This window comes from Mastigoproctus giganteus, chromosome 11 (genome assembly GCF_048544385.1).
Source record: "Mastigoproctus giganteus isolate SK-2022 chromosome 11, ASM4854438v1, whole genome shotgun sequence".
In the NCBI taxonomy this organism is placed as follows: domain Eukaryota; kingdom Metazoa; phylum Arthropoda; class Arachnida; order Uropygi; family Thelyphonidae; genus Mastigoproctus; species Mastigoproctus giganteus.
This window is the reverse complement of record NC_143585.1, coordinates 124,909,450-124,922,651: the sequence shown is the minus strand read 5'-3', so window position 1 is coordinate 124,922,651 and position 13,202 is coordinate 124,909,450. Positions and strand designations below refer to the sequence as shown.

Sequence of the window (13,202 nt, the reverse complement as noted above, 5' to 3'; positions counted from 1 at the left end):
AATTTGCCTTTAGCCAGCGGGTGGTTGGTTGGTGGAACATACTTCCATCCCTTGTCGTGGAAGTTGATAGCCTAAATAAGTTTAAGGCTCAGCTGGACAGGTATTTCGAACGAACGGAGGGGTGAAATGGGAGTGTTTTTTTGTTTTTTTTGCTGATGCTGCATAAGCTTGTTTTCTTGCATCGTATGCCTCTACTAATGCTACTGCTCTCCACAAACGTAAATACAAATTTCCACTTCTGTTGGATTCCCAGCCACATTGGGGTTAGGTGCGAATTATTTGGCTGACGCCGCAGCCAAATCAGCAATTCCCACTAATAATTATTGCCTGTCAGTCCCCTATACAGACTACAGGCAAATAATACACCAAAAGATACATTCCCAATGGCAGGATTCATAGAGTAGACAGACTACAGATAAATTACATCAGATAAAGCTTGTAATAGAACCGTGGCAGTCTAGTCTGTGCAATAATCATAAGGAGGAAGTTGTTCTTTCTTGGACCCAAGGAAGAATGTGTCAGATGACTGTGTCCTTTCTTAGTACACAGTCATCTGACACATTCTCTCTTGCTGAGGGCCAATGACCCTCCTATGTGCAAGTCCTGTGATACAGTTTTATCCCTGAAACATATTTTAATCAAGTGCCCAGATTTTAATAATATATGCCTTACTGCTTTTCACCATCTGACTGAGCCTTATACAGTCAGTCAGATTTTATCTGACACTGACAAGATGTCAGCTCTTTTTTAATTTTTTACAGCTTACTAATTTATATACATGTATATAAAATAATATTTATATTTTTAGAATATATACCACCTTTTTAAACTTGTACCTAATCTTTTGACTAACCACTTTTAAAGTTACCAGAATCTATTCCTAGCATTGTCTTGGTTCATAATAGCCACTGCTGGTAATGCGCCAGAAAAATTGCAATCCAATCCAGTTCAGTACCTAGAAGCAAAGTTTGCCTGTGGTATAACCACATGTGCAGCAAAATTTTATAGGCTGTAGATCTGGTTTTGGCTTCAGAACTGGCACCTATCCTGGACTGAACCATTGGTTTTTGCACTCTGTTTCACACTGTTAATGTACCTAATCTCTTACTCATTTCTAATAACACAATAAATGGTTCAATGAAGAAGCTGTTCCTTTATTATTATTATTAGCCATATAGTACAAGGAAGCCTGAGGCTTATGCTGCACCAGCCAAAAAAAAAAAAAAAAAATTCTCGAGTTACCCTGAGAGAGAGAAGTAGAAAGGAATCACCAAGGAAGAGAAGAATGATGATATCCAGCTCAGGACCCTAGGTTTGCCAAGCCCATACTCACCAAACGTGAGCCCTCGGGGTTTCTGACCGAATATGAAAAAAAAAAAAAGTAATCACATGATTTGTAACAAAAATTAACACCACGTGCAACGACTGATTACCAGACAATTTCATGAGCATTAACACTGAAAATTGCCGCTAGTTCAAAATACTTCCAACAGATTGTGGCAGGAGGGGGGGGGAAGAGAGAGAGAGAGAGAGAGAGAGAGAGAGAGAGAGAGAGAGAGAGAGAGAGAGAGAGAGAGAGAGAGAGGGATCGTCCAGTAGGCTAATAGGGTAAAAAGTAACAAGTTTCATCAGTAATGTTAACGTTCCAGTTGATGATTTTGCAATAGTGCAACGAAGAAATATATTCTGCTTTAAACTGGGAAAATCTGTAACACAAATGTACAAAATGTTAAAAACTGTTTATGGTGATAAAACATTAAGTAGAATCAGTGTGTTTGAATGGTACAAGTGGTTCAAAGATGGACATGGATGTTTACAATGACCCACAAAGTGGATGTCTGTCAAACCCTTGAAATGAGGAGAGCGTTGCAAAAGTTCAGGAAATATAAAGCGTTTAGGGCTGAAGCCTCAAGCTATAGAAAAGTCTAGATTATGTATAAGTATAGTGCGAAAGCATCAATAATACATAGCCAAATCTGAATTAACAGAATATTAGCAAAACAGCATCGTTTTAAGTTATATCTCATATTGTGAATACCTTCACAATGAGTTGCCATGATATAGCACTATTTGAATGAGTAATGCTTCACCTGAGGAGAAGACTAATGTTACTTATTCTCAGATGGATACCATTTTTCTGTGTGCACAGTGAAATGTTGCACTATTTTCAGTTCCTAGTCTGAGTGGTATCCAAGAGAAATTACCAGAAATTTTTTACCTACAGAAATATACCTACAAACAGCTACTAAAACCTCTTCTGTCTCAATGTTTAAGTAAAAGATATGTATAGTGCATAGACATTGTGAAAGATTTGTTACAAGGTGATCATAATCTTTTCATCAATTGTAATTTATCAAATACATAGTTGAAACAAATTTGTCACAAAGTGATTGTAATCAGACATGAATTGAAATAATGCATCTTTAGCTCATATAGTATAATAGGAAGAAGAAATCACTGGGCTTTCAAAAACAAATATCAAGGCAAGAAAATATAATGATAGTGATTATATTGAGTTTGATATTTCATTTACTGTGGATGATGAGTATCAATTGCAGTCTGTTATATTCTAAGAATTATTTGAAAAAGACTGTGACATCTTTTCTTTTTCTCTTGACATTTAGGAAAAAGAAAAAAAAGATTTTTTTTTTTTCCTAAATGCAAAATAGCTAATCAACCAGCTTTAACATGAAAAGAAATCTTGACAGATTTTTCAATTGATTTTGATTTTTTTCAAGACTTTTTTGTGGAATGGAATTTTCTGTTTTACTTCTTATTCTGCAGAATAATAATGAGATGTTACTCCTATTGGTTAAAACAACTTGTGATTTACTTGTACTTATAAAAGAACTTCACTTTTTAATTATTTTTAAAACAGTCATGTTAGGAGGCTCTATGCTTGTTGTTATAGATACTATACATACCTAAGTATGAAGTTTACTGTTATCTGCTTCCTATTATCCTACAACTTCTAGTTTCTGTTAAGCTATCTGTGTTATCTATGTAGTACTCAGTTGGGAGCATATAAGCTACTGAATTAGATTGTGATGTCAAATGAATGCCATAAGCATAACAGATCCACACACACACACACACACACACACACACACACACACACACACACACACACACACACACACACACACACACACACACACACACACACACACACAAATTATGACATAAACATAACAATAACTGCACCTGCTTCATAATCAGTATTGCACATGTCTTGCATTTGTATGTGTATGATGGCAAAACCAGCACACCGGTCCAATTTCAGAGATATCCTGTTGTTGTAGTTTGTGCCATTCATCCCTAGACACATTTGAAATTAAACAAAATGAGCAATACTTATTAAATTTTGGTTATGCAAGTTTGCCATCTTGGCATTTGATACACTACTTCTAGAAGTGTGTATTAAGCAAATGCCTTTGCCAAGAATGCAGCAAAAGAATTTCATCCACATATCTATATGGGTATTCTGCCGTATCCAACCACAGCCAACCTTATAGCATTTAAACACACACACACACACAAGCCAAAGCACACTATACTCGCCGTCAGAGTCAGGAGGAATCTGGATCCATTCTATTTCTGATATCCGTTCTAAAATCTATTTCTTCTGGGGGCCCCCAACAAGGCCCTACCTAATTGAGATGATAACATAGAAAAACCTCTGTTGCCCAATTTACTTATATATAGCTACAATTAATGGAAATTTTTTTTTTTTTTTTTTATGAAAACCCCAAACACGAAAGGTATCAAAACCTATAGTACTTAGTACCGTGCATGGGTTGAAGGAGAAGTATGGAGGGAGGGGGATGCCAGAAGCTTTGCTCTAGAGACTAAACATGGGTTTCACCACTTCAAGCCTCCAATAAGCAAAGTGGTGGTATTTCACCGGTTGAAATTAATCAATATAACAATCTTATGCAATCCTTACATAATCAGTGCAGGTCATTGATACTCCATATCAGTTTTTACAGATTAAATTCTTTGCTTAGCAAAAAGAAATTGTAGTTGTGAACCTGAGTGTTGTAAAATCAACAATACGGAAATTATGAAGGATTGTATACTAGTAAAATTTGAATTTGAGGCAAGTAAGGCCCTTCAGTAAATTGCATTTTGCCCTTCCTTTGGACTGCAGGTCACCTCCAGTATCAACATTCCATAAATGCAATTGTCTAGTCAGTCTGACTTCCACGGTAGGGAAAATCATAGGTGTAGCATTCAGAACACTTCTGAATTGTTACTTATATGGTTTTCCCTACTCACTGTGCCTTTCTTATTTAGATATAGGGATATCTAAATAGTGAAGATATCCTCAGATATCTAAATAGTAAAGATATCAACAGTTTTCTAAAGTGAAAATCTTATTTGACTAACCTACTCAACTATTTTGTCAGTGTCGCTTATGCATTTGATGTAGGAAATAAGTGCCATTATTTATTTAAATCTCACCAGAGCATTTGTTTTTTGTTCTGCAAGAGAGATTGCTTTTCTGTATAAGCTGTAACATACTGAGGATTATGGACAAGATATTGTCCACAATCCCCAAGATTATGGAATGCTATGTGACAAAAGAAGACATTTTCATTTTAGGAGTTCCTTGTGTCATTGACAGTATATTTGTGTTTGTAAATTGCATGTGTTCTGTGGTTGATTTGCCTCTTTTTCTGGGCAGTAAATAATCTGTTTCCTGCTAGAAAAGAAAATAATTCCCTAAAAATGGGCCTGTCTTTGACAAGATTTGAAAGCAGACCTTTTATAATTGGTGTAGAAAGATGCTGATTGTGACTACTCTGCTACCTGCAAGGACCACCTGGCTACACAACAGATGGCAAAGTGCTGTAATAAATAGTTACTGTTCAGAATGGGCTAATGTAAGAAGCCCTAGCATTTTTGCTGTTATGGGCATTGCATCAGGCATCCATCTAAAATTTACTTATTTTTGCTGATTGCAATAAAGATATTATATACCATAAAAAAAAAGAAAAAGCAGAATCCATCAGGGATCAGTTCTGTGACTGAGGATACAAAGAATTAAATTATATCAAAAATTTCAGATGGTATGAGGATTGTGAGGGTGAATAATTATCAATATCACACTGCGCTCCAGAAAGACTTTGATTAGCATTAGTGATTTTTAATTTTGCACAATGCAAAGTTTTACATTTAGAAAATAACAACCCAAAAGAAATGTATAATTGGAAGACTAAAACAGTGGATTAAAAACAATAGGAGAAAGGGGATGTGGAAGTTACAATTCAGGTAAACATGTAGGGCTGACAGGCAGCAAGTGGGACTACCTTATGAACAGTCGATTATTTTTTATGAATAGAGCAGAGAAAGACAAGGCTTGCAGAGGGACAAAGCTAATTCCAGTCTGTACTTGTGAGGATGAACTTGGAATATTATGTTCATGTATGGAGGCAAATGTTGGCAAAGAGGGCCTATATGACGAGACTCCAAAATATCTGGGCTATCAAGCTTCATAGAGGGGATCTGACAGAAGTGTAGCATTAGTAACAGGCATATGATGCAAGAAAGCAAGCTTATACAGAATCAGCCGAAGAAAAAAAAAAAAGTTCCTATTTCGCCCACCCATTTACTCCAAAAGATTGTCCAGTTCTTTCTTGAATTTCTTTAAGCTATCAGCTTCCACAACAACAACAGATGTAAGTTTGTTTCAGCAATCAACCACTGCCTGAAAGCAAACCTCCACACATTTACTCTACAATGGTCTTTCCTTAATTTGAATTTATGCCCCTCAAGTGTGTAATCTGAGCAAGAGGAAGAATCCCATCAGCATTGAGCATGCTCAATCCATTCAAGGCCTTATACACCTCAGTCAGATCACTTTGCAGGTGCCTAGACTTCAGATGCTGAAACTTGCAGAACTTAAGCCTTTCTTGGTAAGGGCAATTCTTTGTTGCCCTTACCAAGAAATCTCTACAGCAGCTCTACATTCTTCCTAAAATCAGGCCTCCAGACCTGTGTGCAGAACTCAAGGTGTGACCTGACCTTTGCCTTATACAAAGATATAATTTCCTCTTTATCTCTCCTAGCAAAATTTATGTATATCGTTGAGAAGACCCCATGAGTTGCTCTGGCAGCCTGTCTGAGCTGCTCAGAAAACTTCATATCTAACTTCACAATTACCTAAGGTCTTTTTCATTCTCCACTACCCTGAGTAGTGGAGAATGAAAAAGTGACTCTATTATTTTTCCCAGAATAGAAATTAAACTAACAGGTCTGTTGTTACTCATGTCACCCTTTGAACCCCTTGTTGAATTGGGGATACTTTTGAAATCTTTAATCCTAAGATGCTCTCATAATTATAGCTAAGGGTTTGCTTTCTTCCTTTGTTACCTCCTTTAATATAACTGGATAGATCCCATCCACCCTAGCTGTCTTTGATGTCTTGACCAGCACTTCAGATTCATCAAATTTATTTACAATACTCCTAGAACTGGTGTCCATGCACCTGTTTTTATTCTTAGCTAATCTAACACAGCCCATATATTTACTTGTTCCATGATGACTCCCAGCAGCTATTGAAATTCCCAGCAACTTGCTCTCAAGTCTGCTACTCATTACAGTAGAAGCATTACACTTTCACCTCTGCCTGCAGTTACTGTTAATCTTGTAGTCTGTGAGTCCCCCCCCCCCCAAGCTAGCAGTTTTCTGACCTACCTGACACTTTGCCTCGATAGCATCAGAAAATATTCTTGAATCCTTTCAATTTAAGTATATTCCATCCCTGTAGAAGCAGTCTCTCCTGTAAACAAGCACAGACCATGTGAGAGAAATTCTTCCCCATGAACCTTGCATAATCTCTCCTATCATGTTTGTGCAGAATTGCAGACACTTTCAATTTGAATCCTAGATCGCAACTGTTTTTTTCAACATTTACCTGTACTTGTTAAGTAAGTCCGCAGTTCTACTCTTAATGTCATTAGTGCCTACAACATCATCTTTTGCCCCTAGCAGACATACCCCGGTCCTATTCCACATCTCCTTTTTGCACAGTATGTTTCCCTGACAATAACTAGCTCCTGTGGGACCAGCGCATTCTGCCTTGAAGATTGCCATTGTGTAGCCTGATGTGCAAAAGGGAGCTTTGGCATTCAGTTGGGCAGCTGAGAGCTTGATGCCCCCATTTTAATTCCTTCGAAGGCATCTACCCTACTCTTCACACTCTCGTAGATGCCCATCAGAATGCTGAGTTGGCACCTAAATTCTTTACGCTCTCTGCACACATAAAGACATCTTCCTTGGCTAGATCATGTTCTGTTCCAGAATGGTCTGCAATAATTTCAGAAGTTGCACATTTTTTTAGGCTGTGATGCATGGAGAATAGCCCCCTTCAATTCTCCCCCAGTTCACAGCAGTCATGCTACTTTGTGCCCGTTGCTTTGCCACTCTAGTCTGGAACATGATGATTTTCATTTAAGTACAATTTAATTGATTAATTGACAATATTCCACTAAACTAATAGATTCCTAAATGCAGTGATACATATTACGTTATCAAGTTTGAAAAATATTTATGCTGTATCTTCACGATCATAATGTTAAATTTGTTATATCCTGCTAAAATGTAAAAATTCCTTAACTAAACACAAAAATGATATGCCCAACAAGTGATTAGAATATTTGTGCTACTTATCACAATTAAAACTCTACTATTCCTCCATGCTCGTGTCCCGGCATGCGACTTGGCGCTTAGAAACTGGGGAAAGTTGGACACTCCATCATGTGTCTACCTGCAGCTTCATTCAGCACACCGAACTGAATATTCCGACTTCGTGGCAGTCTACACAGACGGTTCGAAGTCAGAATCATATGTGGGATCTGCTGCTGTCTTTACAGACAGCACTATATCAGAGCAGATTCCCTCTGAATGCAGCATATTTACTGCAGAGCTGCACGCTGTAGAGTTAGCCTTGGATCATATTAGTAAATGCCAATACCAACGGTTCATTTTATATTCCGACTCTCTTAGCATGTTACAGGCTTTAATATCTGTGAGGTATAATCCTCATCCAGTTCTGTCTAGCATTCAGCAGAAGATTCACGTTCTCCATGAACGCGAATATGACATCCGCTTCTGCTGGATTCCCAGCCACATTGGGATTAGGGGAAATGATTTGGCTGACGCCGCAGCCAAATCAGCAATTCCCAATAATAACCGCTGCCTGTTAGTCCCCTATACAGACTACAGGCAAATAGTACATCAAAAGATACATTCCCAATGGCAGGATTCGTGGAATAGACAGACTGCGAATAAATTATATCGTATAAAGCCTGTAATTGAACCGTGGCAGTCTAGTCTGCGCAGGAATCGTAAGGAGGAAGTTGTTCTAGCTCGTCTCCGCATAGGACACGGTCATCTTACACATTCTTTTCTGCTGAGGGCAGATGACTGTCCTATGTGCGAGGACTGTGGCACAGTTTTATCCATGAGACACATTTTAATTGATTGTCCTGATTTTAGAAATATCCGTTTTACCGCTTTTAATCATCTGACTGAGCCGTATACACTCAGTCAGATTTTATCCGACAATGACAATGTGTCTGCTGTTTTTAGCTTTTTAAAATCAATAAATATTTTTAATGGAATATAAAATTTACAGTTTTCCTTTATATATTTGTTATACCTTTGGACATAGTGACGTAACTAATTAGGTCACTGAAAGTTTAAACTTTTTTATAAATGACATGGTCTTGGCGCATTATAGCCTTAGTAGCTAATGCGCCAATAAAACCAAAACCAAACCAAACCAAACTACTATTCCTCTGCACTACTTGTTACATTATACGATATTCGCTCGAAAACACCGATGCAATAGTGGTACGAGTAGTGAGTCATAACTTACAAAATCACTAGCTAAATTTAAAATTAAGCTAACAACGTGACTAAGACTATTTAATCTGTTTGTAAAATGTTAGTGATGGTAAGATACCATAGTGGGTATGTTGTGTCATGACTTATATGTGCAGATTTTTACATTTAGGAAATAACATGAAAGCAATGCATAATTAGAAGATTGTACCTTATTTTTAATTTTGCACATTGCAAAGTTTTACATTTAGGAAATAGCAACCCAAGAGTAATGTATAATTGGAAGACTGAAATGGTAAATTAAAAACAATAGAAGAAAATGAGAAAAGATAGTATGGAAAGTGAAAATTTTATGGTATTGAATGCTAGAACTGGGAGGTTTTATTAAAATCTTAATCTGAATTCCAGAGAGAGAGAGAGAGAGAGAGAGAGAGAGAGAGAGAGAGAGAGAGAGAGAGAGAGAGAGAGAGAGAGAGAGAGAGAGAGAGAGATGAGCTTCATTCACCCTGATTAGATTCCCACATATGTGCCTAGTAATTTTCCAGCTTTGCATCTCTCAGTTATTCAGCATTTATGTTATGCTGAATAATTGTTAAGCTGAACTAACAGTTTTATCTTCTTGAAAACTATATCCTTTTATGAATATAGATAAAAAGATATGTTCAATTCACTGTGCATATTCTTGGGAGGTAGGCTGAAAAGTTTATTTCCTTTCCTTTGGCATTCACACATGAAAATACATCAGACTCTCGATTTACCAAGATCGGATTAACCGAGACACTTCAAGACTCCAAATTTTAAAAAAAAAAAAAAATCAAAAAATTCAAGTAATAACTAGAATAGGTATAAACAGATGTTTTGCAAGTTGTAAATAAGCGACGAGAAGTGGCGTTATAAGTTGCCATTGGGAGATTAGTGTACCTATTATCTTGGAACCCCCTCTGTCCTCAAACCCAATGCTCAAAAAAAAAAAAAAAAAAAAAATAGAGAGAGAGAGAGAAACCAAATGTTTAGTTTGTTTTAGAGCTTTGCGTCGATTGTTGTGTTCCATCTCACTGCAAAAGGACAAATTTTGTTTCATTGTTTATGTCAGGAATGTCAATTTTTTTTTTTTTTTTTTATAGTTACTATTATTTTTATTTATTTAATTTATTTATTATTAATTTTTTTTTTTTTTTTTGTTTAGAAATCACCAAAAATGATGGGCAAACACAAGAGTTGTGCTTTCAATTAAACAAAAACTTGAAATTATTCAAAAGTTTGAAAATGGTGTATTTGCTAAATCTCTAATGAACCATTATAATAAATGTTGGTGACAAAACCATACACGACAACGTAAAAAATAAATGCATGTCCAATACGCACTACTCTGGCTGAGCAGAAGAATGTATGGGGTGCATATAAAGTATCAGGTGACACAGAAGCCTATGGCAGGTATAAACTAGTCTAATCAAGTCACAAAGGGGGTTAGGCAGGCGAAGGCAGATTACGAGAAATCCTCGGCAAAGGATGCAAAGAAAAAGAGCAAAGAGTTCTTTACTTATGTAAACTCCAGAAGGAAAGGGATGAATCAGATTGGACCACTTAACATAGATGGGTTGACTATTGATGATCATGCTCAGGTAGCTGGTGAACTGATTGAGTATAATTGCATCTACATTCACACATCAGGAGTTATTCAATGAGGGGGAGTGCCAGAAGTTTATCAAACACTAACAGGGAGCTAAGTGATTTTGTAATAACTGAGAGCAAAGTGGAGGAGAAATTGTTGAGGTTAAACGTAAGGAAGGCACCTGGGGTGGACAGGATCTATCCAGTTATATTAAAGGAGCCAGCAAAGGAAGTAAGCAAACCCTTAGCCATGATTATGAGAGTTTCCTTGGACTTAGGGGAGGTCCCCATGGACTGGTGGTGTGCAAATATATCACCTATTCACAAAGTGGATTCAAAAGGTGACAAAAGTAACTACAGACCTGTTAGTTTAACTTGTGTTCCGGGAAAATAATGGAGTCACTGGTTAAAGAAGCATTGCCGAATTATCTAGACAAGACTGCAATAATAGTTAAGACACAGCACGGGTTTGTTAAAGGATGTCTTGTCTGACCAATTTGATTGGATACTATGATGTGGTCACAAAGGAACTGAATGCCAAAAATAATTTTGATATCATATACTTGGATTTCAGGAAAGCTTTTGATACTGTTGCACATGGAAGACTGTACAAATTGGAGAGGTATCGCATTAAGGGTAAGTTGCTACAATGGATAAAGGGATGGTTGAGTGGGAGACTACAGAGAGTGGTAATCAATGGACACTGCTGTATGTGGACAACTGTTATTAGTGGAATTCCCCAGGGTTCGGTGTTGCACCCATTGTTGTTTTGTATATTTATCAGTGATATTGATGAAGGTATATGAGGTTTAATGTGTATACCAAGTGTGCAGATGATACAAAGGTTGGCAAAGTTGTTAACGACAGTAAGGACAGCATGCTACTCCAACTGGATCTAGATAATTTGGGCAAATCGTCTGAGAAGTGGCAGCTGAAGTTTATCATTGACAAATGCAAAGTACTGCATATGGGTAGCAATAACCAAAGAGAAACGTACCAACTGTGTGGTACTTTACTCAGGGAAGTGGAAAGTGAAGAAGAGCTGGGGGTAATTCTGCAGTCAAATATGAAGTTTGCTGAACATTGCAGACGGGCTACCAGGGCAGATCATGGAGTCTTGTCAGTGATATATAGGAATTTTGCTATCAGGTACAGGGAGGTGATTATCCCGTTATACAAAGCAATGCCCCCCCCCCACTGACCACAGGGGTCACCTCCTCTATCGACCCCTTACTTCCTATTTTCTCCCCCTAGCCTTCAGTCTCTCCCCTACTCTGTTCACTTTCACAGCGTAACCCCAAATAGTCTAAATTAAAATTTAAAACTTTGACTTGGGGTTGCCTTCCCTATTGGCTCCATATTTCTGACTTTTCCCCCTGTTTTCACCCTCCCCCCTACTCTGCCTAAACACTAGCGAATGCTCCATACGATGTCAAAATTTAAAAAAAAAATTGTCAAAATTCCAAATGCATACGAAAACCCCTTTTGGCCTAACCTTTCAGCGACTGCTTCCCAATACTATTAAATTATTATTATTATTATTTATTTTTATGTTATTATTATTTTTTTATAGGTCCTTGCCACTCTCAGGAAATTAGGTGGCAGGACCTGCCAGAGTGAAAACTTAAAATTACTGGGTACCTGGTCTGCTTCCATGAGGCATAGTGTGGACAACGTTGGGCCCCAGCACGGGTCTAGCGGCTAAATGGCCAGAAGAACAACGAAACACAACACTACACTTACAAAATCCATACACCTTTAAATCTCTGGCCTTCCCAATGAACTGGTACACCTACAATGAAAGCATGAAAGCAACGCAGAGATGAGAGAAACCCCTGGTGCCGGTAGACACGAACACACTATACAAAGCAATGATCAGGCCTCACGTAGAGTACTGTGTACAGGTCTGGAAGCCTCATTTTAAGAAGGATGTAGATTTGCTAGAACGAGTACAAAGAAGGGCATCAAGATTGGTCAGGGGAACAAAGGGGTGCTCTTACCAAGAAAGGCTTAAGTTCTGCAAATTGCAATGCCTGGACAGTAGGCACCAGCGAGAATAAGGTGAATAAGGCTTTGGATGGGTTGAGCAAGCTGAATGCTGATGGGATTCTTCCTCAGGCTAAGAACCTGAGGGGGCACAGTTTCAAATTGAGGAAAGATAGTTGTAGAATAGATGTGCGGAAATTTGCCTTTAGCCAGCGGGTAGTTGATTGGTGGAACAGGCTTCAGTCTTTAAGGCTGAGCTGGACAGGCATTTGGAATGAATGGAGGGGTGAAATGGGAGGGGTTTTTTTTTTTTTTTTTTTTGGGATGATGCTGCATAAGCTTGCTTTCCTTTTCTTTCTTTCCAACCTATACTAATGCTCCCTTATTGGACACGCAAGTAATGTAGTAAGTTTTTTTATCTATCACCATACTTTTTACATAGGTTGTTGAACATTTTTCGATACAGTAAGTCCCTGACTTATATAGCTTTGGACTTACGTTATGTTATTTTTATATATATATATATGACCGAAGATTTCAGTGAAAGGGACACACATATTTCACCATAATAACATAAAAACCCATAGAATTCCAGCTATCGGTATTATCGCAAATGCAATAATACCCGTTTATAATGAATTGCACTAACAGAAAAGCCCAATGACTCAGAAAGTGCAAATTGTTTGTATTGTTTTATGGCAGTGACCTCCAGAAATGTACTTTAGTAAAATGTGAGCTCGCATGGGGTGGTAATA

General features: G+C 37.7%; 1 protein-coding gene across 1 annotated transcript in view; it reads left to right on the top strand.

The window, feature by feature from the left end:
• Nucleotides 1–13,202, top strand: part of Rrp5 (Ribosomal RNA Processing 5) — a 615,569-nt gene that overhangs the window by 515,491 nt on the left and 86,876 nt on the right. The gene's annotated exons all lie outside the window — the stretch shown is intronic.